The sequence below is a fragment of the Rousettus aegyptiacus genome, unplaced genomic scaffold, assembly GCF_014176215.1.
Source record: "Rousettus aegyptiacus isolate mRouAeg1 unplaced genomic scaffold, mRouAeg1.p scaffold_m13_p_2, whole genome shotgun sequence".
Classification (NCBI taxonomy): Eukaryota; Metazoa; Chordata; class Mammalia; order Chiroptera; family Pteropodidae; genus Rousettus; species Rousettus aegyptiacus.
This window is the reverse complement of record NW_023416295.1, coordinates 33,648,414-33,675,319: the sequence shown is the minus strand read 5'-3', so window position 1 is coordinate 33,675,319 and position 26,906 is coordinate 33,648,414. Positions and strand designations below refer to the sequence as shown.

General features: G+C 37.6%; 1 non-coding gene across 1 annotated transcript; it reads right to left on the bottom strand.

Moving 5' to 3' along the window:
- Positions 1-19,725: 19,725 nt before the first annotated feature.
- On the bottom strand, positions 19,726-19,798 carry TRNAV-AAC. The gene has a single exon. It is a non-coding gene; the product is annotated as a tRNA-Val (tRNA).
- Positions 19,799-26,906: the final 7,108 nt, after the last annotated feature.

Below are 26,906 nucleotides of genomic sequence, written 5' to 3'. Positions count from 1 at the left end.
GAAACTTTGGGTCTATAAGTTTGCATTACTAAAAACAGATGTAATACATTTCCTCTTTCAGATAACAGCACTTTTTTTCCATCCTGAAATTCGCTAAGGTAAATTAGAAGAAAATTCCCCATGGAAGTAAAAATTATGATTTTTATTACTAAAAATAATAGCTGTCATTTTTGAGTATGTATCAGGAATTTTATTTTTATTTTTATAAAAGATATTGTTTTTCTTTATTTTTTAGTTATAACAACAACAAAAGTAGCTCAGTGTAGTTCTTGACCTATGACAACATTTGTGGCAGTTCTGGTACCGTTCTGTGCCTGCTAGTCTCAGCTCCACAATCTCAAGTGTCCTCAACTTTTTCTGCTGCAAGTAAAGATGTTGGTAGACAGGTGCATGAGGTAGTTTCCATGTACATCTCTTTCGGAGAAGAAAGAAAGAATTAAGGAAGGAATGAAAGAGAAAGCAGCATAGATTAAAGGCATGGATTCTAAAGCTACATTGCTGCAGTCCAAATGCTATCTCTTTAATTTAATAGTTATTTGATCTTGGGCAAGCTATGGTTTCTCACAGAATCCATGAGAAAAGTTTTACTTTTTCTAATTAAATATGTACCAAGAATTTTACGTATCATTTCTGTTTTACAAATAAACTAAGTGCAGAGAAATACGCTTTTCAAGGTAACATAGCTAGGAAATAGCTAAGCCGAGACTCACACCCAGTCAGGATAAACTAGGTTATGTTCAATAACAAATAACCCCCAAATCTCAGCAGATTATAATTACAAAGGTGCGGTGGCTTATGCTACATGTGCTCTGTGGGTTGGTGTTGGCTCTACTCAGACTTATTGTGAAGCCTTTTTTTGAAATATTGTCAGGAGTTGCAGTGAGGGGAAAGAGAGCATGGTGAACCACACACTGGCTCTAAGAGAAGGAACAGAATGGCTCAATGCCGCCAACTGTAGTGTTGAACAACTATGTCACATTTTGTAATTGAACATTGGTATTTTGCATTTCAATAACCAGAACAAGTTATGGCCAAACGCAACGTCAGTGAGGTGGGAAAATAAAATCCTTCTACAGGAGGGGCACAGAATATTTGTGAACACCAACAGACTGGTATGTGAATGACATAACTTAACCTTAAGCAGGTGTAGCAGAGTCCTGCTCCCAGTGATTGGTCCACATTGGACTGATCAGAGGGAAGCAAAGACTATTTTTTGATGGTTTGGGGGAAGGGTAGACCTTACTCTGTCTCTAATTTGCAGTTGCTGTAGATATTTTTCTGCCATAGGGGAAGAAGTGTGACAAAAACTGATGCATGCAACCAGGCAGAGTCGAGAGTAATGGAGCCCCAGCACTGAGGACCCCACAAGTCTCCTGAATAGTTTACCCCAAGGGTGGTCCAACTTCTGAACTATCCAATGATATATCCCAATAAATTTCCTTAGGCTAAACCACTTTGAGTAAGATTTTTTTTTATTACTTCTATTTCTAACCGATAATATTAAAATCTAAGGCCTAGCAAAGTCCTAAACTGTCTTGGAAGAGCCATGCATGCATGTACTTAATAACATTTTGTATAAAAACAATACAGTGACGTTATGAATATTTTGAAAAATAAGGAAATGACCTATAATCCTACTACCCTAAAATATCAACAATTAAACAGGTTTGTATGTGCCCCTTCATCCCACGCACACCATACACATTTATTTTCATATAGGTTGTATCAAAATATGCAAACGATTTTGTCTACTGACCTTTTCATTAAACGTACATTGGAATTTTTTTTCTCACATTCCTATATAATATTTACAAAGATCATTGGCATAGCTGCAAAAAATTCTGACAATTGGCTAGGATACAGTATAGATAGAAAATTTCCTAATTTTGAACATTTAGGTTGCTTTCAGTTTTTTACTTTATAGATAACAGTGCCACTCATGTATAAATACATGTGCGAGGACAAAAATGGAAAGGGCATGCGCAAAACCTGATACAAGTGGGTGCTCCTGTTTAGGCCTCTGTGCTCTCTGGACCGTAAGCTGATGAAACTCACAGAATGCAGCAGAGGCTGGGCTGTACCTACCACGTGTTACCATCTTAGGTACCCATGCAGGCAAATCTGCTGTTATTTATTGTGACAGGTTTACAAAATGGCATAAGCATCTTGAAATTTTTGCTAGAATAAAGAATACTGATTTGGAATAATATTTGAAAGAATTGGTTAAAATTCAGAAGACAATAACTTCTAAGTGGAAGATAATAAGATAAGGAGACTTACAAACATGTTAGTCATAACAAGTCATAGGGAAATGCTATTGAGATATATCAGTAAAGATTATAGGCAAAAATAATCTTTTCGAACTGAGGTCCTTCATGGGCATGAGCTACTCATGCTAATCTGTTTGACCACTGTCCCCTAAATAGGTTATGCTGAAAGGGGGCAGCTCCTTATGGCCCAGCGGGAGTCTATTCACTGCCCTGCATGGGTCAGATGGCTCTGCTGGCCTGGCTTGCTCATCAGCTTCTGATGGCTCTTTGGCCTCCGGTCTCACATTCCCCAGTAATTCTGCAGCTTGAGCTAATATTTTCCTTGCTAGTTTGAGATTCATTTAGATTTATATCTACTTGTTATAAATAATTAAAACAGGCTGATGTGTTTATTCAAGAGTGATGTCCAGGCAGTTCTCCAAATCTATTTATCTTTCTCAGTCTCATTTAGGAACTGGAAGACTGGTGGAACCCTGATTGGACATTGAACTTTTTGGCTCTGCTGGTCTTTACCTAGGGCTACAGCTGTAGATCTTGACACCTGTATCTCAGTCCAGATACCAAATATGATTTCTTGACAACCATATTAGCAAGAGCATTTAATGCAGGCCCACAGGAGCATTGAAAACAGAGACAGAAATTTCGTTTGGTGCATCTGATTTCCTAAATTAAAGAATCCTTCTTTGGCAGAGTGTGGGCTGGCTTGGGACAAAGTGGTTTTATTGTAGGGGAGCCATAACGGTGTAAATTAGTAACTTCTGAGCAGAGAACAAAAAATGGGCCTAGCTTGCCAAAAGAAACCTAGTAAATAAGCATGTCCAATAGCTGGTCAAGTAGAGGCTCAAGGGGAGAGGCTGTAACATCTCCTTGGAGGGGATGTGGTGCAGGCTGACCTAGAGGTAGGAGGATTTGTAGCTCCCAGGAAGTAGGAGAGAGAATGAGGATTACCAATAAATATTAGGCCCTGGAAGATAGTCAGACAAAATGCAATCCCCACTTGCAACTCTTACGTAATCACTGCATAAATGAGCAAGTGGGGTAATCCCTTTGCCTGAAATGACTAATTACTTAACATGTATCTTTGGCTAAATTCCATTCAAAGAATACAGTGAAATAACATTTTTATTATGAATGTTAAAAGGATTTAATTTTTCAACTCGTGGTTTTAGTATGATTTTAGACAATGCCTTGGAGTCTTCTTTTATAGCACTTTTCTTCCAAAAAACTCCAGTCAATTCCAAGAACATTTATTCTCCATAATTCAAATTTGGAGTCATGCCAAAGCCTGATGCGGGATTTCATTTTGATACTTGATCCTGAGTATCTAATGTAGACCAACGTATCCTTATTGTTTTCCACCAAATGCCATACCTTCAAAGCAGCCCTAACAAGTGACTTGTTTATAAAGGCTTTGCTCTGCAGGCTCTTTCAGGTCCCTGGAATGTGACTTCCTGAGGCAGGACAAGCCTGTAGCATTCACTGGCTTCTTCTCATGCTTAGTAAGCACCATGCTGGATCAATGGATAATATGTGCTAATGGCTTTTCTGTATCCTTATAACTATATTTACTGAAAAATGAGAGAAAGGAAAAGGTTAAGTGGAAGTAGAATAATAAATAAGTAACTGTTCTAGGATGAGAGAAATTGAATGATATTCCCATTTAGTAAAATATGTGCTTAGCACTTAAACAAGGTGTGCAGCTGTTTAAAAAAAGAGAGGAGTAGAAAAGTCTGTAGCATGTTTTCTCTCTTCAGAATTCCCCAACTGGCAGTATATTGTTTCAGATTTTCTTAAGGGTTTTTCTTTGCACTTTCCAATCACTCTTTGAAGACCATTACTAAAGGATGAATCTGCCACTTTTGCTTTCTGACATAGCCCTGGTATCTCATGGCGAGGAAATTCTCTAGCTTTCAGTTCCTATTTGGTAACAGCCCCATGCACATCAAGTCTGACAGGCCATTTATTGCTTTTGGCGACAGAGTGAGGTCTGAGCACAAAGAATGACTGATGAGGAAAACTGCAGGATTCAGAAGTGAGAGCAGCCTGGACTGCTTGGGAAAGGGCAGCTAAGGAAGCTGGTGCCCTGGATGCTTGCTAACAAGGATGGCAACTCAGAGAGCTGTTGCTAACCGACAAGGAGCCCCACTGGCACGTTCCCTTCTCCCATTTTCAGAGGGAGCCATTGCCTTTCTCATGTATTCTTTAAGTCCTCAACCACATTGCTTGCCCAACAAATATTCTGTGAAGACAAAAGGGCGGCCTTGAGAATCATCAAGAATAACTTGGTACATAGAGAAAAGCAGTCATATTACATAGCAATCATGCAGCAAAAAGTGTGAGGTCTTCAGTTTTATTTCTGAATAAAAAATTTACTGTAAGGTAGAAATGTACTTGGCATCTTTAATCAGTCCCTGGTAGATGGGCATAATTGCGTTCATTTATGCTTCACACAAATGTTATAAAAATTGATGCTTTTAAAGTATGGATTTCAAATCGAAATTATTTCAACTTGAACCACATGAAATGCTTTTTAAAATAAGAGGCATGCATAACCTGTATATGTTGAACATTAAGAAATTCCCTTTATTTTCCCTGCTAAAATTTAAAAACCCTAAACAATAGAATGCTTTCAACCCTACTATGTTACTCTAGTTATTGATTGCTGAAACAATGCTCATATAAATATTGTAAGGCTTAGTAATTCCTTGAAGAATCTGATTCATTAGGGAAAGTACTCTTTGGCTTCTTTAAGCACTTAGGTACACATTCTCTAAGTGAGTCTACTGTTATAGCAACTGATTTACCATAGAAAAGCAAGTAAGCGCCTTTAGTCAGAAGTGATTTTCCTTCCCCTTCATTTGGAAATCTCTCCTGGGCTCTTGGAATTAAGTTTCATGACTCAGACACCTCTCATGGAAATTTTCACTTAATGAATAATAATTTTGTGACAATTTTAAAGTTTCTGAAGTGCTAGATTTAATGGATGTTCAAATACTATGGTTTAACACCTATGGTTGGGAGAGCATGACAAAATACCAGAAAATCATGTGACAGATGAACAGGAAAATGAACCCTATGAGTTTGTATTAATATATCCAGAAAATTCAGACTGAAGAAACCCAGAATAGTCAGAAATTTAAGGTTCACCTTAATTTCTGGATCACCTTAATTTTAATCACATTATGGTTAATCTGATCTGACATGGGATTATAAACTACTTTACATATTCCAAAAAAGTCAATCAAACAACCAACCAATGGCCTGATAAAGCAGTCTCCCATATTTGGACACTGTCTGAGGGGAGGAAAAAGTTAATTCTTTGGGGGAAAACATTTTAGTAGCTCACAGGCAATGAACAATAAAAGACTTCCACATAAGAATACAGTTTTTAAAAGGGTTCCACTATAACACTTGAATTTTCTAAAGTCAAATTGTGTTTGTATAGCATACCTACAGATGTCCACCAAATCAAAGTATTAGACTTGGGAAAACACCACTTTAACCCTTTAAAGAAAGGTAGGAGTGGGTAAAAGAAAGGGATTATACATAGGAAATCACTTCTCTGAAACCCTTGCGTCCAGAAGTGCTTTGTAATTTAGAACTTTCTGGATCTGGGATAGTAATAAGGTAAATATACCATATCATACACAAAACCCTGAGTGAGGTCTGGGCAGCACCCTGTAATAAAACAAATTGATATTTCGGCAGTGAAATGTGTGAACATTCACACTGGCTATGATCAATGAAGATTAAATAGCCTCAAGTCAGTTCAGGGCAGTTTCATTGCTAAATGAGTTCAGGTCTGGTCAGGCTTTGATGCCAAATGAGTTATGAGAAGTCTTTCATTTATGAAGCCTCTTTGGACTTCAAAATTGGTGGATAAGGAATTGTGAACCTATACTGCTTTATGCAATGACTAACACACTTCTCTCTCTCTCTACACTGAATAAAGCTGAAAGTATGTACTGTTCAAAAAGAAAATAGTTGAATTAAGGAGTGATGGAGCTACAAAAAGTTAGTAAAGGAAAATAGCAATATCTGGGAACATCTGCCTTCCAGCAGAATATTCTTTATGTTTCTAATAAAAACAGGAAGCTGAGTGGATGGAAGAATGATCTGAGATGTGTGATGGTAATTTTTGTGTTATAATGGCACAAATATGGGCAGTTAGGACATACTTTCACACAATAGTGGGGCAAAAAGGTGAAACAAGATAATGGGATATCTAGCAATAATAGGTATGATTATGTGACAGACACATTTGTGGAGAGGCAAAAAACGAAGGATTTGGTATCAGTTAACAGAGTTCCTGAGTTCAAATCCTGACTCCATTACTTGCTTAACTTATCTAAGGCTCAGTTTCCCCATCTGTGAAATGGAGAAAGTGATATCATAGGGTTGTTAGGAGGCACCAATAAAATAAAACCTGTAAGACACTTGGCACAGTCCCTGGTGCATGGTTGGCAGTTAAAAATAAAATAATATAAAAATTAAAAAGTTAATAGTTGCTACTAATGGTAAAGAGACAACATCTTACTCATTCACTGTTATTAGCATCAATGGTGTCATCAGATTGCACAGAAATATATACTTATCCTATCTGCAGTATGCCTCTCATGGGGTCACTCTTTGGAGGTAAACACATTTGAGAGATGTCTCCTGAATAGGAGTTTGCTTCAGTTATACTTTAACACAAACAAGAGGCTTTTTAAAAAATAACTTACTTCCCTACTTTAGCCAACTGCCCTGAACTTTCTACTTTGTTTTGCGTGATAGTGGGTTTTAAATCAACCAATTTACAAGGCCCTAGAATTGTGTTACATCTGGGTTCAGAAAACTATTTATTTTCTTCCATTCTTTTCTGAATTAATCTTATCTCTTGGTTGTCATATCTCATAACTCACACCTATGTGTTGAATTTTGGGCTTTCTCTTTCCCCTTTACCATACAACTACATACCTGAAATATAGCTAGCCTTTTCCTCCCCCCCACCTTAATTTTCATTGCAAAATTAATTTACATACTTTGTTAATCTTTTTAATTCAAAGCCAAATAACATAGGATGTGTATGTGTGTGTGTGTGTGTGGGCAGTAAACAACTGAAAAGGGAAATCTATCATGAATTTTTACAATTTCATCGATTCGAATCCACTTTCCAGAGAGGTAATTGATATTAACTGTTAAGCCTGTGTTCTTCCGAACAACTTTCTATGTATATTCAAATATTCATATCCTATATGGTAGGGAGGAATTTTTTTTTTTTTGATTTAACAAAGATAAAACCATTCTACACATACTGTTCTGCAGCTTGCTTTTTTTCCTATTTAACCATGTACCATGGTCATCTCATATGGTTATTGTTCCTATTCTTTTGTAACAAGTTGTATTCTTTAAGTATGATTGTGTATAGTTACTAACTTATTTCTTCATTCACTGGAATTATATTTATTGATCATCAGAATGAGGAAAATATGTACTAGTTGCTATGGAAACAGCAAGATTTTAAGAGATATAATTTTTGCCCTCTGAATGCTTATTATGATCTGTAAAGAGAATAGAACAGGGACACAAATAACTACAACATTAGTAGTAAAGAGTATATAAGCATAAATTTTGGTACTACTGTAGGTCAAAAGAAAGTAAATTTACTTTTAAAAGGTGAAAGATTTATACAATCTAGTAAACTAACTTTTAGAAGGGCTGATGAAGAAGGTTTTTAAAAGGAGATTTTGGATTTAAATTGGTTCTGGAAAGATTTGTTGGATTTTAACTGATGTAAAAGAGGAAAATAAAACTACTTTTAGCTAAATCTCTGAGAGAAAAAAAATATAGGACATGTTTAAAGTAGGGCCATAATTCAAATGCATTGATATAAAACACTTCTTGGTTTCAGAGGTATTAAAGAGTGGGGAGAAATATACAAATTAAATCAAGAAAATATGGTATTTGGTCAATTTGACTGGAATGACAGATTTCCAGAAGGTAGAACTGAGAGAAAAGTCTAGAGAAGTAAGTAGAAGTCAGATCATGAAAAGTCCTAAATACAAACGGAAATTTGAAATTGTTCATTTTGATTCTTGCATATAGTTCTCTTCCAGTTCTTTCTTTTCTTTTTATCACAAGCTGTTAGACTTTAGGAAGAGACCAGATGTACTAGATTTGAAAGATAAAAGTCTGTATTCTGGAGTCCAAGGACGCCTTTAAAGCTGTTGGTTCATTTTGGCAGGCCCTCCCATTACAGACTGTTTTTTTCCATAAAGAGATAAACATTTTGTATTAATTTACTCATGAGCCTAGCACTGTGCTATCACCAAGACGACAGGGGTGAACGAAACACAGTCTCCGCCTCACATGCTCATGGTCTGGTTAACAGGCTTTTCAGTGCCTTCTCCTCACTTCCCAGACACTGTCAGTGTCAAATTTTGCTGACCTATCAACCATTTAAAGTATCCATCGCCTCACCATCACCTTCTGCTGCCTGGGCCTTGTTTCTCGTTTGTGGTTATGATTTCCTGCTTGCCTTGCAGAACTCTGGTTTCTTGAAGTCCCCACACCCTTTCTTAATACCTGGGTGAGTTTTTCTCTCTGAGAGCTATTTACAAATGTGTGTGTGTGTGTGTGTGTGTGTGTGTGTGTGTGTGTGTGTGTGTGTGTACGGCATCTCCATAGTTATTTTGTAAAAATTTATTGGTTTTTGGATTTTCTTGATGTTGATGAGGACAACTGCAATGAAGATGATTGAAGATGATGAAGCACAGGTGGACTTAGAATTATGTCAAATATCCCCTACAGAAAATGTCTATAACAATAAACACAAGTGGAGAAAACTTGTAACTCAGTCAGCAGTGAGCCTGAAGCTCAGTTTGCTTTCACTTTCTGGAGGAATTGACCCCTTTACTGCTATGAACTCTCTCTCTTTATCTCTGATAATATTCATCCTTCTGGAATTGACTTTGTCTGTTGTTACTATAACTATCCAAGATGGTCCCCAAGGATTCCCTCCTCTTCCTGTAGTCCTCTTTCACACTGTACCCAAACTGGTGTGTGTGATTAATAAAATATGGTGAAAATAAAGTTATATCACTTCCGAGATTAGATTATAAAAGACTGACCTATGTCACAGGCCCTTTCTCCATCCCTCAGATTACCTCCTCTGGGGAAAGTCACATCATGAGCAGCCCTATACAGAATCCAAGTGACAAGGAGCTGAAGCCTCCCACCAACCAAGGTAAGTGGGCTTGGATACAGATCCTCAAGACCCAGATAGATCCAATGTCTAGACTGTAAGACACTCTGAATAAGACTATCCAGCTAAGCTGCCCTAGATTCCCAACACATAGAAACTATGAGACAATAAATATTTATTGTTTTACACTGCTACTTTCGGGGAATTTGTTATACAGCAATGGATAATTTATATATCTAGCTTTTTTTGACTAGTATTTTCATGGTATTTTGAGGGTCCCAGGACCACCTCAAGTTCAGTAACTGGCCAGAAGGACTTCAGACTCAAGACTCAACAAAAGGTTATGTTTGCAGTTAAAGTTTATTATGGTAAAAGATACTGAGTAAAGCATCAGGAAAGATTTTCATTGAGCAGAATCTATAGAGGTTCAGCACAGGCCTCAGAGTTCTTCATCAGAGGCCACATAAGATGTGCTTTGTCTTTAGCAGCAAACTATAGGAACATGTATGAAATGTCTCTACCCAGGGAATCCTGTTGAAGTCTCAGGTACAAGGCTTTTTTGGTGTGCTGGTCACATAAATGTATTTTGCTATGCAACCAGCCATTGCAATTGAAACTCAGGAACCCAACAAAGAAACCAGGTGAATATCATTAATCTTGATATTTGTGTATAGCAACTTGACAAGCTGGTATAGCACAGCCCATCGCTCCAGGTGTACATAGCATCATCATCAATCCCTGGCATCCAGGGGTTATATTCTCATTGGCTGGCCAAGGGCCATTCATAATTCTAAGATCTCTTGCAAGAAATAAGCAACCGACCTGCTCTGTTAACTCTTTCTTCTCAAAAGTTGGATGACAGTTACCATCAACTGCCTAATAAGGGGATGAATGAGACTTCAGAAAACTCCAGCCCCGAGACTTCAAATCTTCCAGCTTAAGCTGCAAATTTTATGAAGCAGAAGCAGGCATTCTCTACTATGTTCCATCAGAATTCCTGATTCACAGAAAACATAAGATACAATAAATGATTAGTGTTTAAAGCCACCAAATTTTAGGGGTCGCTTGTTATACAGTAACATATAAATAATACAGGGTAATATTTCTTTGTTTCTTTGCAAGTCTCGTCCTTTTTTTATTGGATGCCTGATGTGAATTTTATGTTTTGGTGCATGAGATTTTGTTGTATTTCATTAAATAGTGTTAGATTTTGTTCATTGCTAATTAAGTTACTAGGAATTTGTAGGAATTCTTTGAGGATTGCTTTTAAGTTTGTCAGGGTATATCCAAAGCAGTCTTTAGCTTAGGACTAATTTATCTCCATTACTAAGCTGATAACTTTCTCAACACTATTTCAGGGATTGGCAAACTTTTTGGTAAGGGGCCATACAGTAAATATTTTAGGCTTTGAAGACCATATGTAATCTCTGTTGCATATTTTTCTTTGTGTGTTTCTATAACCCTCTAAAAATATAAAAATCATGCTTAGCTTGCAGGCTGTTCAAAAACAAGTTTGTGGGCTAGATTTGGCTTGTGGGCTGTAGTTTGTCAACCCCTGCAATATCCGATGTCCTTTACAATAAGTGGTCTTTCTACTCTGGCTCAAAGGAACATGAACTACTCCCAACCCTGTATAAATTCCAAAAACTTTTCTGCCTGTTTATTCTCATGGTTCTTTCCCCAGCCCTGGGTGGTTTCTTCTCACGTTATGTGCAGGTTAGCACTCAGCCAAAGAATGGAAGAAAGCTCTTCTTAAATTTCTTTCTCTGTACAGTTCCCTTCTCTCTGGCACTTGGTTCTATAAATCCTAGTCACCATGATATTTCTGAACTCTGATCTCTCTCTCTCTCTTTCTCTCCCACTCAGCAAGACTGCAATTTTTCTGTGGGTTCCCCCTTCCTGTGTCACAGCCTGGAAGTGGCCTCTAGGAAATAAGCTATTTCAATCACAGGGGCCACCTCCTTTGTTTACATCCTCTCAGGGATCACGGCTCTGTGTTGCTTGTTTTTCAATGTTTTGAAAACCATTTGTTTCATATCTTTTGTTTTGTTTTCTAGTCGTTTCAGGTGAGAGGTTAAATTCAGTCTCTGTTACTCCATCTTGGAAAGAATCTTTATTAATTCTTGAAATAAGTTATTATTAGTGATCATGTTTTTATTTGCCTACATATACTTACTCCTGTGTGTTGGTGTCTATATTAAACATAAATTTCTAACACAAAAAGATTTAGTCCTAGTTAATATCTTCATTGTTAAATGCAGTGCCATATTCATGCACATGCATAAATACCATCAGCGTAAATGCCATTAATTAAAGCTGTATGTTGGTGACCATAGACTTAAGATTTCTTGTTGAGACAAATCTTTAATTATCTAGAAGATCTTAGTTGAACTCAAACATTTTATAGAATTTCCCTCTTCAACATCTTTAGTAGTATGTAATTCTGGGAGATATACTCTACTTTTTAAGATAGACTGTTTCAAAGTTAGACAGCAAATAATTGTCAGAAATTGTTATAATGTTATAATGAGCTAAAATGTAATTTCTTATAACACTGATGATTTAGTTATCAAATTTGAGTTTAACTTAAATCCAGGGGACCTTTTTTATCAACTCTTTTTTATCCTCTTTGTGCATTCATTATCAATTCACTCTACAAATATGTGTTGCGCAAGGCTCTGTGCTGAGCTTGGGCTTGCAAAAGTAAAAAAAGAAGGTAAGGTTCAAATCTTATGCATCTTTCAGTTTGGTGGGGGAGTTAGAGAGTAATCTAAGAAGTAACCATGCAAATATGAATGAAATTACAGTGTGATATGCCATGTAGAAGCATAGTGCAATGGCATTGTGTAGAGGGGGATTTGACCTGGTCAGCAAAGTTAGAGAGGATGTTCTTGAGGAGATATGACTTGAGACTGAAAACAAAGTAGAAGATAATCAGACGAGATACGGTGAGAGCTGCCAGGGAGAGGGAATGACCTCAGTAAAGGCACTGGAGCAAAAGAGAGGAATTGGTGTTAAATCTAAATATAGGGTTTTCAGATAACCCTCGTAAATATGCTACTCACTCAACAAATACATCCAATCTCAGAAATATCACTATATTACCAAAAACACTTTTTTGACGTTTTGGGAAGATCTACAGGGAGGCAGGTTTTATTTTAATATGAGGAAGTATTTTGGATTGTCCTCTGGAGTTATTGTGCCCACCTCAGGTTTTGAACCTCATGTATACTGAATCTCATTACATGTTGGGATTCCTCTTTAAGGTAAAAAATACAAACGATAGATACAAAGTTCAGTACAGGGCTCAGAAGAGGCCCTTGGGAGAATCCCTGATGTTGATGCTTCATTAGTTTCAGAATAAATAAATCTACCTCTTGTCTTGAGGTGTTCAGATAAGGGTGCGCAATCATTTATTTGTAATGTTATCAAGGAATTTCAGATGTTGTGTAGAATTCTGGACTTGATAGGCCTTCAAGTTTCTTCCAAATGCAGATTTTGTGTTTACTTGGCTTAAATTTGAGAATTGAATAGGTCAAAGTTTGCCTGAGTAATCTTCACCCCCCCCCCAGCTGGTTTATGAAATGAATTATCTAATAGCCAAACAACGATGTGGTGTTTGGGATTGAGCATGTGAGCATGGGTGTGGGTGTATATCTTTCGAGTCTGACTTAAATGAACAGGAAAGTTGAATGTGCAACTTCAACATCTAGCCATTTATTTTATTCTAGCACTCAAATCGTAAGCCATAGAATCTGAGCTAAAAAGTTTTCTGAATCCAATGGTTAGCCTGGGTTCGATTCCCATGCTAACCATTGTGCACACATGAAGAACATATCAGGGAAGGCCCAGAGACAGCACCTCCACCCTCCACCCCCATTATTCACCTCACACCCAATTCCCCTGGTCAGAGGAGGCTTGAGGAGAGGAGATGGAGATTTTAATGTGTGTCCATAATCTATGATGCATACATGGTCTGCATCATTGTCAGAGGGAAGAAGGCCACATTATAAATAAAGACTGACACCCCCTTGAATGAACAAAAACAAAAACAGAACCCTTAGAGTCAATTATGCCCTGAATCATTATTAGAAAACAGGAATAATACTAACAACAACAAAATAATAACAGTTGCACTGTGACTGAGTGCTTTTGCATTCCAAGAGTAGTTGTCTGGACAGATCATAAAGGTCTTAGCAAACTTTAATTAGAGCTCAGAGGTAGGCAAGTTACGTGACTAAAGTTCCTGCCTTTCTGGTCATCAGAGGTGTAAAATCAGGTGAGGTTAAGTGGTCAATCTATGGACACCTGGCCATGTTCATCTGCGAGTGCTTTTCCAGTCTGTCAGGTTTTTTGGAATCTGACCTGTTAGCAACTCTGCCAGGCACTGTGCCCTTGCTTGTAGGTGCACGAGTTCAGAGCTAATGTGTTTATGTCAGCTCATTGCCTCAAGAGTAGGCCACACCAAGTCTGGACCTGTTCACTTTTTTTTTGGAGCATTTCTACAAGGGATGTATTCAGAAGTAACAGTCCTGTGCCAGGTAGATTCTATCTGGGCACCTGCCAGGTACAAATGAGGACACTTATCTTCAATAGGAGATAATTGACTGCATATGGTTCTGAGTTGGTTGAAGTTTTTTCCACTTTAATACTTGGGAATATATTTTTAAAAACATATTTTTACTATTTATTTATTCATAGAGATTGCCACTACTTCTATGAAGAAAGGAAAATTTTAGTGCTAGTAAGGAAATAAAAAATAAAATCCCCTTGAAGACATGTGAATCCTTAGCACTTCATATCCTATGTGTTCCCTACCTCATTCAGACTTCTGGGGTGTCTGTTTTGTGCCTGAGAGGACAGAGCAGTTCTATCTCAGACAGGGGTTCTGGGATCAATGGTGGGTTAGCGGGTATTTCCACCCTGGACTCAATCTTGGCTGATTAGGAATTTCCCAGACATCCACATTTTCCATTAATACTATCCATCCCCCATATGTTGATACAAATCTACTTCCAATCTATGTAATTTTTTTGTACCAGTAACTGGGGGAAAGGAGAATATTGTCTTTTACTTATTAGGCAAAGAGTGACTGCCTTTTATGTACCCTGAAAAAAACACTTTTAAACTTCAATGGCTTTGATTAGGCCTGCCATTCTGGGGTTTGGAGAACCAGCCCTTGCCCATCTAGACTTCCTGTTCATACTTTCAAAACTTATGATTCTATTCCTTCTGACTCTCCTTTTCCTGGTTCTGTCTGTCTGCATTCCTCGGTCTTTTCTTTTTCCTTGAATTTTTTTTTTGTCTTTTTTGGGCCTTTTTCTTTGATGTCTTTCTTAAGTTATTGAAATCAGAATTTCACATGCTCATCTATCTTTCACTGTTGTGTTGGTCTGAGGGTACTCTCATGATTTACTTTTATGCTTTTAAAAAATATTTTGCATATAAAAATTCCCAGCTATGTCTTTTTTTTTTTTTTTTTTTTTTAAATTTCAGTAGCTAACTGGAGTAAGAAAGTATTTATTTAGGAAAGAGTTGACAATGACTCCTGGTGCTTTTCTTAAATTTTAACTAGTAGCTCAGAATCCATCTTCCTAGAGGTGAAACATGTTTCCCTTAAATTCTTTATTATTCTTGCATACATAGGAGCTCATTTCTCTATCTGGTTGCAGGGTCCAGTCATCTCTTCCTTTCTCCCAAATGAGTTCATACCACACTACCTGGAAAAATTTAATGCTAGCAATAATCTGCCGATAGCTTAAATAAGAGTTGTCCTGAGACATGGGCTCGGTGAGGGGAGGCTTCAAGATGCTCTTATTGTTCTCTGTTCAGGTGTAATACCTGGACGTTACACCAAAGAGGCAAAATGTGGTTGGCTAGTGCCTTACTTTACTAAGGCTGCCATACAGAGTAACACCAACTGGTGGCTTAAAGGACAGGCATTTATTTTCTAACAATTCTGGAGGCTAGAAGTGCAAAGTCCAGGTGTCATCAGTTTGAGACCACTTCCTTTAGCTTGTAAATGGCCCTCCTCTCTCTGTGTCTTCACATGGTCTCGCCTCTGTGTCTGTGCTCCAGTCTCTTTTTATAAAGACACCAGTCATATTGGATTAGGGCTCTTTATAATGACTCATTTTGATTTAATTATCTTTTTAAAGCTCCTATCTCCCAATACGATCACGCTGAAGTACGAGGGGTTAGGATTATAATATGTAAGCTTGGGCACAGGGTACAATTCAACCTGTAACAATATATTAGCAATCTGGCATCCTCATACTGACTCCAGATTTCCAGCAACAACAATTAGCTCCGAAACACAACTCAAACCCTCAAAGTCAGTGCAGAAGTCAGACTATGGGGCTCCCTTAGGGTCAGATGTTGCAGGCCCCTCTCTCACTTTACAGACTCTTCATAACAAATTTAAACAGGCTGCTTATCTGATTCCCCAAACTGTAGCAGACCAGTGTGTAGCGTAACCGCCAAACAAAAAAAGCCACGCTGAGAGGGGCAGGTGTGCCGACTGCTGCCGGAAGTGACTTTAGCATTGAGAGGGCAGCAGAAGAACCTTAAAAGGGCAAAACTACTGTCAATTGCCATGTACTACAAGAAGAGCAGATAGCAACAATATTCCTGAATTGTCAAGAGTAGATGACGTTACTTTAAAAAACCTGTAGTAGGAAGCAGTGGAAACGTTACCATTAAATATAGAGAAAATGGTTAGGGCATTTGAAGGAAATAAACTTCAGTTATTAGGGTAATGCGTTGATGGGAAATTAAAAATTTCCGGTACTGAACAAATGCTTTTTTTCTATAGATGAGAGACGAGTCCTGCTTGGAATTCATGAAGGATTAGGGCCCTGGGGCGCAAGGCTTTCCTGTCCCAGTGATCCTCAGATTTAGACTTGACAGCCCAGTGAGGCTTACAAGTCGTCCCTGAAATTTGCTAATGGTTTTCAAAGATGTTCATCAGACAACTTTTAATTTAAGCTATATCTCCTATAGTGTGCAGATTAATATTCTAACAACTTCAATAATGTTTTTATAAATAGTGTGCTTGTATGGCATTGTACTTCGTGTGTAAGTTTGTTAAACATAGTAACATATTTAGTGGAAACATTTAAAATACACCACAGTTTTTATAACTTTGCTTGGCCTTTCTTCATGTTGTAGCACTCCCGGAGCTTCAAAACGGAGCGACCCTGACATTTCTCAGCTCGCAGAGGCCCCGCCCTGGAACATGCCACATGCTCAGCCGCGCCCTTCTCTGCATCATGTCCAGTTTGCACGTCATGCTTCTGGCCACCTTCTGTCTCCTATCATAGTTATTTATCAAGTTGTTTTTTCTGTCTTAAAAGATACTGTGAACTTAATTCCCAATAGCCATCCTCCCACAGTAGATGTACCAAGTTTTCTACTTGTCAAACCATTTGAGTCTTCCGCAGTGTGTGTTGCAGATGCCTTCCAAGGTAACTCTCAGAACTCTTCCTTATGCTCAAAGGAAGATCACCCAGAATGCTTTGCTAGGGAGTTAGAAGAGCTGGTAAATGTTTAATGACCAGTTTTGAGGTGAATTGTGAGTGGGGAGGCCTGATTCCTAGCGTCTGCTGGTTCTAGACCTCACTGAACATGGAGTTAGGAGATGCACACAGTTGGCTCTTGTGGGCTGATCAGACTTCAGAAGGTTCTAATATATCTCTCGCTCACAGCTCAGGAATAGTGAGAAATGCTATTCTGTAAGCAGTTGAGAAGTCTGTGGAATCCTTTCTCCACCTTCACAGGGCAAGGATATAGTACATATTTATAAGACTTCCTCACTTTTCAGGTTTTTCTCCTGCCAGCTCTTCCCAACTAACTGCACAAGATCTTGTCAAACACTGAAATAGCTTTAAAGTCACGGGCAATGAATCCTGAAATGGATCTACTCAGAAGTTTAAGGGTCACTATTATGAAAGTAGTTCAAAACTCTCAGAATTAGTAATGTGTACATACAGGTTGCCTTTGGAGTTCTGTAGACATTAACCATCCAAATTATTATTTTTTTCTCAAGAATTTGCTTACTCCTCCCCCTTCCCACCGCCTTTTGCACGCACATACTCGCTCACTTCTTAAACACACGCTATGGTAATTTTTATCAAAGGGAGACGATGATACCACCCCTTCCCCTTCCTACCTCTTTTCCCTCAGTTCCACATACAGAGAGAGTAGATTTTAAATTTCTCTAAAAAGGGATTTTGGTTTACTCTTTTGTCTCCCAATATGATGCATTTTTGTTGTTGTTGTTCACAGATAGCCAAAAAAATTATCTAAGTTAAATGAACTCTCATTTCATGGATTATATGTGAAATACCTTTATTCCTCATTACAGATGCTCCTAAGTTTTCATTAATTCTTGCATGATAATTAATTGAGATAATTTCTAATGTAAAGGAAACTTTTTTTTTCCTTAAAAGAACTAGTGTCTCTACCTTAGACAATAAACGTTGGACAATGAACGTGGCTGGCCTTGTTTAACTCTCTTTTAGTGAAAGTAACAAGCTTGTAGTTGTCCATCTCCTACAACCAAACTCTTCCCTAATTTAATGCAATCTCAAAAGCCTTAGCCAGTTATGACCCAGATCTCATGCTTTACTAGACTGGTTTCTGGGACTCAAGGGGTGAGAAAAATCTGAGTCTTAAAAACAATTAAACTCATTAAAAAGACTATAGTAAAAAAAGACAGAAAATAGCAACTATTAGTGAGGATCAGGAAAACCGATGCCTCATAAATTGTGAGTCGGAATGTGAAATGATACAGCCACTTTGGAAAATAGTTTGGCAGTTTCTAAAAAGTTACATAAACATAAACTTGCCTTATGACCCAACAATCCTACTGCTAGATATCTACCCAACAAAAATAAAAACGCTTGTCCATACAGAGACATGTATGAGAATGTTCATAGCAGGTTTATTCATAATAGTCCAAAACTGGAGAAAAAATGTGTACCAATTAGGGAATGAAAAAACAAAATGTGGTATATCCATACAATGAAATACCCTGTAGCAATAAAAAGTAAAGCACTGATACATGCTATAACGTTGAAGAGCCTCGATAACATTATGCTAAGTGAAAGAAGCCAGACATAGCAAACTACATGTTGTATGTGACATTTCTGGGAAAGGTCAACTGTGAGAGACAGAAAACAGAAAAGTGATTATTTGGGGACAAGGAGTAGGAAAAGGGACCAACTGTAAATGGACACAGGGAATCTTTCAGGGATGACAGAAAATTTGTACATTTTGCACAACTGTAAATTTACTAGAAATCATTAAATTGTTTTCTTAAACAAATGAGTGAATTTTACGGTATGTAAATTATACCTCAATAAAGCTTTTAAAAATCAACATAATAAATAAAGGTCTTTGTTAATTCTATTTACCTATTGGTTCTCCTTGTCTGATTATAAAATCCCAATGTGGCTATGTGCCACCCAGTCACATCTTTTCTCTTTATTCATAGATGAGACAAGTGGCTAATACATTGTTGGAGAAGGCAGTGGCTAGATCAGGCCCAACAAATCCATAGATGCATTGACATATTTTTTGTCAGCTGTGGCCATACTAATCACGTAGCCTGAAGGGAAGGGCATGGCGTATTCACCCTTCCTCTCACATAGTTGTTCCTGGGAAAGAATGATGTCCCTATGGAGGAGTGTGTGTCTCTGTCACCAGCTGCATGCTGAGGAAACTGTACTAGATGTAGGATTTTGTACTATCTTGACTCCAAGAGAAAAAGACACTCCTTGTTAAAATGAAGCTACTATTACCTTAAAGGATGGAAAGAAGGGGCCACAACAGAATAGGAAGCCTATATGGAAACTTCTGGTTTTAACTTGGGCTTTTAATGTTGCCTTTGAAGAATATCAATTCTTTTGTGTGTATGTAACTTCTTAAGGATTCTTTCTCTCTCTCTTTCTTTCTTTTCCTTCACAAATGTTTCACCCTGGTGGTCTAGTTCCTCTGCCCTGTGAGGCCAGCTACCTTTGTATTTCTGTGTTCTTTGATTCTTTTGTGTGTACCTAACTTTTTAAGGAAGTCTTCACATTTCTTCCTTCCTTTCTTTCTTCCTTCCTTCCTTCCTTCCTTCCCTTCCTTCCTTCCTTATGCATGCCTACCGTTCCTGGTCTTCTTACATGGTCTCCCATCCAAGTGCTAACCAGGCCCGACCCTGCTTAGCTTCTGAGATCAGACATCGGGCTTATTCAGGGTGGCATGGCCATTGACCATGGACTGTGGCTCCACTGGGGCATGAACCCAGGACCTTCTGTGTGTTAAGCAGATGTGTTAACCACTACACTATGGAACCATGTCCTCACATTTCTTTTTTTAACTTTATTTTTTTATTATTATTATGATAGGAACAGTTAACATGAGATCTACCCTCCTGACAAGGTTTAAGTGCAAAATTGTTGACTAGAGGTACAACATGGTACAGCAGATCTCTAGATCATTTCCAACTTATGTAACCGAAGCTTTATACCTGTTGAACAGCAACTTCCCACTTCTCCCTCCCCCAAGACCCTGGTAATCACCATTCTATTCTCTATTTCTATGAATTTGACTATTATAGTTACCTCATATAAGTGGAATTATGCAGTATTTGTTCATCAATGTCTGGTTTATTTCACTTAACATAATGCCCTCCCAATTCATTCATGATGTCACATATAGTAGGATTTCCTTCTTTTAAAGGGCTGAATAATATTCCATTTTATGTACACACCACGTTTTTCTTATCCATTTGTCTGTCATGGGTATTTAGGTTGTTTCCATATCTTGGCTATTGTGAATAAGGCTGCAATAAACACAGGAGGGCAGATATCTCTTTGAGATTCTGATTTTGACTATTTTGGACAAATACCCAGAAGTGGAATTACTGAGTCATATGGTAATTCTATTTTTAATATTTTTGAGGAATCTCCATACCGTTTTCTATAGCAGTTGTATCATTTTAACATCCCCACCAACACTGCACAAGGGTTCCGTTTTCTCCACATACTCACTGACAGTTATCTTTTTTTTTTCTTTTCTTTTTTTGATAATAGTCATCCTGACAGGTGTGAGGTGATCTCACTGCGGTTTTGATTTGCATTTCGTTGATGATTTGTATTTATCCTTCTATTACTAGTGCCTGGCAATGCCTAAAACACAGCAGATGTTGTTCAATAAATATTTGTTGAATGAGTGAATTAACTTGTAAGTAATGCCATCTTCAGTACAAGCACGATTGAAGATTTAATGTGAGCTTTGGGGGTGGGAGGAAGGGGAAGTAGTGTCTGTGACATAAAAGCAAAAGATCCCCAGGCTGGTGGGATTCTCTCTGGGTTCATATGAGAAGGCCGACAAAAATGGCTGGGATCTAGGGACTTGGATAAGTTCACCACAATGGAAAGAGATGTATCTTTAGAAGGACAAAAATTTAATTATTTTTCACAGTATTTTAAAAATCACTGTCTTAAATATTTGCGTTTTCTGAATGTTTGTGCTCTGGAGCGAAGCCCCAGATTGTTTTTTCCATCTCTCCCATCCTTCAAAGCTTGTCTCAAGATGTTTCAAGCATCTACCTCTACAGCCGCTTTCCCCGAATCTCTCATTTATTCTAGCACAATTTTGTTTCCCCAGCAAATATCTGTGTTCCCTTCTTCCTTTGAATCCCCACAGCTCTTTGCACTCTTCTTGCCCACTCACCCTGCTCCACCTCATCTCCCATGAGAGCTCCCTGCACTTATCTAATCTTCACCTCTCAGTGGCTAGCTCTGTGACAATAGCATCTTTTTGCACTCCATACAGAAACTAACACTAAAGGCAATAAACATTTGTTTAATTGAATTTTGATTAATCAGATCATTTGATTAGTATCAGTTTACTTTATTAAGCAAAGGAGATAACTCCGATGAGATGGATTATAGATTCCACTCACTATTTTAAAGTAGCTCCTTTTCTAGAAACTGATGTCTATATATAGGTGTTGTGATTCAGTTTTAAAATAGAAAAACAATCTATTTCCTAAAAAAACCTTTACCAACTTGACATATATAGAGAGACTATTTTCAGCTGACCAAGTTTATAAAAAAATGTGAAATTTCAGGAAGGAAGGCAAAATCTATTTAATTGTTGCTATGAAAATATGTAATCGATATTCATTCTAGTGAATGATATTTATAAAATGTTTTGCTCTATGTGAAAAAGTCCCTAACTAATATTATTTTATATGGATAAAGCAAGCTTTAAAAAATTAATGTGGACTTTTTTTTTTGTTAGTTTCATAGTATCTATAGTTTCAGTGTAAAACTTTCTCTGTATTTCCCCCAAAAGCCTATAAGCATGGGCATATCTGGAAAGATAATAGTTTTTCTTCTGTTTCTATGTAGTGTGATAGAAGCAGCCACACCAATTTGGTGATATCTGTGTGAGCTGAATTTGAATCTTGACTTTGACAATAAATAAATGAGTAATCTGAAATAAGTCACTTGGGACCTCAATGTTTTTTTAATCTGAGTTATGAGAAAAGTAGACATCAAAATTTTCCATCAGCAGCTGTGGGATTTTCAGTCTCTTCCTCACTTGCCAAGGCCCATGGCTGACACTATTCATTTCACTTCCTTTTTCTTCGTCATGCAGCTGCACCCAATCACTCTCTAAATAACCAGGACAAGTGTCTAGAGGCTGAGTGATGACCAGTGTAGAACAGGAAGGCTATGTGGCCATGCTTGGGGTGGGCACATGGGGAAGGGGGATGAGGTGAGCTGGTGTTGAGGCGTGAGTAGGGCAAAGGCTGAAGAAGAAGTTGCAGTAAGAATGAACCCTGCATGCCCAGCATGTTGGGACAGAGGGGAAGGGAAGACAAGCGGGTAAGCACAGAAGGAACTAGCTGGGTTAAAAGACCTGGGCTCTGAATTTCTCTTAGTTTCAGGGAAAGATTTTCCTCCAATCTGTTTATATTTATATTTCCGGCTATTTAATTTTTTATTTTGAATTGATTTTAGACTTACGGAAAAGTTACAAACATAGACTAGAGAGTTCTTGTGTAACTTTCATCTATCTCACTTTACCTTTATTTCTGTTCTAGTCAACATATTTATGGAAGTCACCTAAAATTCGTTTTGGAACAAGGCCCACAGGCATGCCACTAATCTGGCCATCCAGAGGCTGTGTGCCTCAGAACAAATGTGTTGGAAATGACTGATATAGACATCTCTGGTAGCTCTGACATGGGAAGGATGCCTAGCTTAAAATTGAACTATATCTTATAATTTGTTCAAAAATGATTTGGCCACAAGCAAGAAGGAACTAAAGAATATGATCAAAGGAAAATTAGACAATAGGACAATCTGGTTAAAATTCTAAATCTGTGGAAATTGAATTTTTAAAATATTAGTGATTAGTATTATGCTTTAAGCATTTATGAATACATATTAGATCTTTCCCCCACTATTAAGCCTTATAATAATTCCTAATTTGTTTTGGCCAATAGATATTAAAACTACTTAAAGATCCAACAGTTTGTGGCCTGCTTATATACATGCAATATTGGGGATAACAAAACATTATTATAGCATGATCTTCTCTGTAGGGGTTAAACACATGTTTAAATGCATACATGTGGGAGCATTTACATTTAAAAATATCTGAAAGGAGATAACTTAGGGTTTCAAAGTTTCAATGAATAGGTACATTTATGAGTGTTCATAATGTCCCTTTTTACATGTCTGTATTTTCCGTTTTTTGTTTTTGTTTCTGTTTTTGTTTCTGTTTTTGTTTTTTTGTATTGAGTAACATTGCTTTTATACCATTGTTACTCCAAGGTTGTTCCATTGTTGTTAAGCAATTCTTTTTTACAACTTTTATAAGAAGCAAAAGTTGTTGTAAGAAGCAAAGAGCATAAGTAAAAATCTGGTTCAAAAAATTTTTTCCTTAAAAAAAGGAACCAATTAAAACAAAAATGCTTACGATTCATAGAGCTATGAAGTCACCATATGATATATATTCCCCAATTACCAACACTAAAAGAAGTAGCAATTGTGGTTACTCATTTTTACTTAAGTGTCATTTTATCAATTTTCTTATTAACCGGATTGCTTTTGAGTTAAATACTTATATTTGGTCAAATTATATGGTAAATCTCATTTAGCCAAATTGTTTTCAGTCAAATTATCTGCTGCAGTTTGTGAAATTTGAAACATCTTGGCATTTCCAGTCAGGGCTTGATGTACTGATAATTGACAAGAGTCTCTAAATGTGAAGCAAAAGGACACTTACATCAGTTCTGGAGTGTACCCTCTGGAATAAGCTCACCATTCAGTATAATGGGTCATTTTTCAGAGTGAGCAAGAATTCAATTCTGCAGTGAAGAATAAATGCTCTAATAGGTATGTGGCTCTGGTAGAATTTTGGTCAAATGGAAACCAGAACAGAATAAGCCCTATCCTGGATATTAAATAGACATATTGTGGTGATCATTTCACAACATATACAAATATTGAATCATTATATTGCACATCTGAAACTAATATAAAGTTATGTCAATTGTACCTCAATTAAAAAAAAAAAAAGAATAAGTCTTTCTTCTTCTTCATTACCTAAGTAACTAGTTAGTCTATAATGACACTTAGAGCTGCTCTGGTTGTAAGTGACTGAGATTTTCTGCCTGATTCTACTCCAAAAAAAGAGTGTGCTGTGATCTTACAAAAATCTGGAGTGACACTGGAACTTTGCAATAGAAAACTTTCATCCTTCAAGATGTTGAGTTTCCATGGAAGTCACAAAGCTAAAATGAGTGATGGAGGATTCTAGTGGGTGTTATTCCATGTTCACAGAAACTTGCCTTTTGTACACATGTTGGGATGGGCAGGAGTGGGGGTGGGGCGGGGTAAGGGACAAGCTTAAGGGCCTAGTCTTCTAAATGGTTGATAATCAATTGTCTTGGAGAAGAGAACTGAGTCTTTGTTTCTCATAAAAAAAAAAAAAATCTTTGAACCATACCTCCATTTCTTAAACCCTGCATGTTCTGATACTGTGATTTCAGGGTCCTTTGCCTCTAGTTTCCCCACACTCTTCCTGCCCTAGCACAGTGTTAAAACATTTATTTAAAAACCAATTCCCCAAAGAAAGCCCATCTGTGTAGACCTAGTAGATCTGAGAATTGGAAAATAGCCCTGAAATCTAGGGTTCTAACCTAACTGTGCAGCTAATTTCCTGATTGGGCTAGAACAAATCTTGATAGCTTTGCTCTCCTTTGTTTCTCCATCCATTTATTCATCCATCCTTGTGACGAGTCATCACTAAGTGCCAAGACTCTGTAGAAACAATAATAAGTAAAACATGGCTCTTTTGCCAAGATACTTGGAGTTTAGAGAAAAGACAAACAAAAATCAAATTTTGTAATCCAATGTGATAAGCATGATGTCGGAAGTGTGCACATAGAGTGCTAAGGGAGCACGGAAGAGGAACATCAAATTACACTTGGAGAGGGGAAGCACTTTAGGGAGCACTTCAAAGAAGAAGTGGTGTCTTCCTGAAAGCTTAAACTCTGTAAAATGGGAGGGGTACATTAGCTGACTTAGAACAGTCTTACATCTATATTCTTATGTTAATTTAAGAAAAGCTCATTTGAGTTCCCCATATAGGGAGAAACTTTCCAGAGCTACATGAGAAAAGCAAAAGATACAAAATAAACAAATTTGCCTAATTTATCTATTACTGCTTATACCCTTAAGAATGGTATATAAGTCTTAAGGCCTCCTTCCTAATGTGCTCTAAGAAGAAAATACTGGTTCCTGGGATCTTCCCATCACTTAATGTATTTATGTGTAGTCATTTGAAGGGTATCTTGCTCTCATGAAAAGCCACAGTCACCTCTCTAAATACTTCCCTTCAACAGCTCCTTCTTCTACTGAGTCCTTGTAATTAACTGTGTAGTCTCTTAGCCTAGGTGGAATTGTTCAAGTGCTATAATATTTACAGAGAAGCAACCACCAAATTTTGTCTCCTTTTATAGGTACATGTGGCCCCAAAGTTAATCTTTCACTAAATATCTCTGGTAACCATTTGATTTTAACACAATACCTCACTTTTCTGCTCTAAATCTGAACTAATTATAGGCACAGTTGTAAATCTATAAAAATTGTTTAAAAAGTGGCAAGCAGACAATTTCAATTTCTAGCATACACTGTTGGTTGCCTTTAAAATGTCTACCTTTTCCTCTTCTTTTTTCCTAAGGGGATTCCAATTTGGTCCAGAGTGGATGCTAATTAGTCCAAGTCAATCATGAGAATTCCATCCCTCTAATCACTGATTGGTTTAGGAAAGGGCAATTCTGGACCCTGTGGGGGAAGACAGCTAGGGAGCCTCTAGGAAAGTTTTCCTTCTCCTCAAAGAGATATAGGAGATGTTCTCTCCTATTCCTTGGAACATTGCTGCATCGGGATGTGCTTCTGGAACCACTGAAGCTATTCTGCTACCAGCTGGAGGATGAATCCAAGCATGAAAGAAGGCCAAGCTGGTGGTAGTTTATTCAGTAGTAAAACAGGAGGCCTGAACTACTGTGCCTGAAACCCGGAACCCCATCCTCCTTAGAGCTTCCCTGTTCTAGGAGACAATAAATTTCTTTGTTGTCTAGGCCACGATGAGTCAGGATTTTCAATTATTTGGAGCTAAAAACATCCTAACTAAGCTGAGTGTGCTCCGAAGTTTATGCATTTCGTCATAGATCATTATGTCAGACATTTAGTTCTAGGAAATAGGCTTATCTGATTTCCCAATTCATGGCAGATTGGAAATAACATGTTAGAAGGAGAGAGAAGGGCTTTTAGAGACAGGCAGTCAGATAGGGAAGAAAGACATAAAGATAGAAACAAGAACTCAGGATGGAGCAGTGTGGGATTATTTAGTGTTGGGACAAACAAGTCCTCTCACCTCCGTAGCCCTTGTGGGCATCAGAATATATCTCAATGACTAATCCATAATCACGGCCACGAGTCATCGAGGGAAGTTTACTTTCTGTTTAATGTCTGTTTTAGATGAGGCTGATTAATATTTAAAAATGTTTCTGTAAACAAGAAAAAGGTTAAATGATTTAAAAGGATAAATTATTTGAAAAGGCACACAGAGAACAAACTCACTCCCTTCTTAGGATCAGTAAACAGTGCAATACATATATGTAAATGGACCCTGTTAGAAGTTTGCTTCACCCAGAGAAAAGGGAGGGGAAAAAATGAGGTAGTATTTTGATTGTTGCATAGAGCAGCTCATTTCAGTTTCGATTCCCTTGAGAAGCCCCAGCCGAGAAGCAAAGCTGGCGGATAAGGACGTGGTGCTGTTCTTCCGCAAGTTACTTTATTTTGGTTCAATGGCTCAGCAAGCCTGGCTAAGCTGTTTTCTCAGAAGCCTGCCAGTAGGAAGTAAATAAGCTGCTT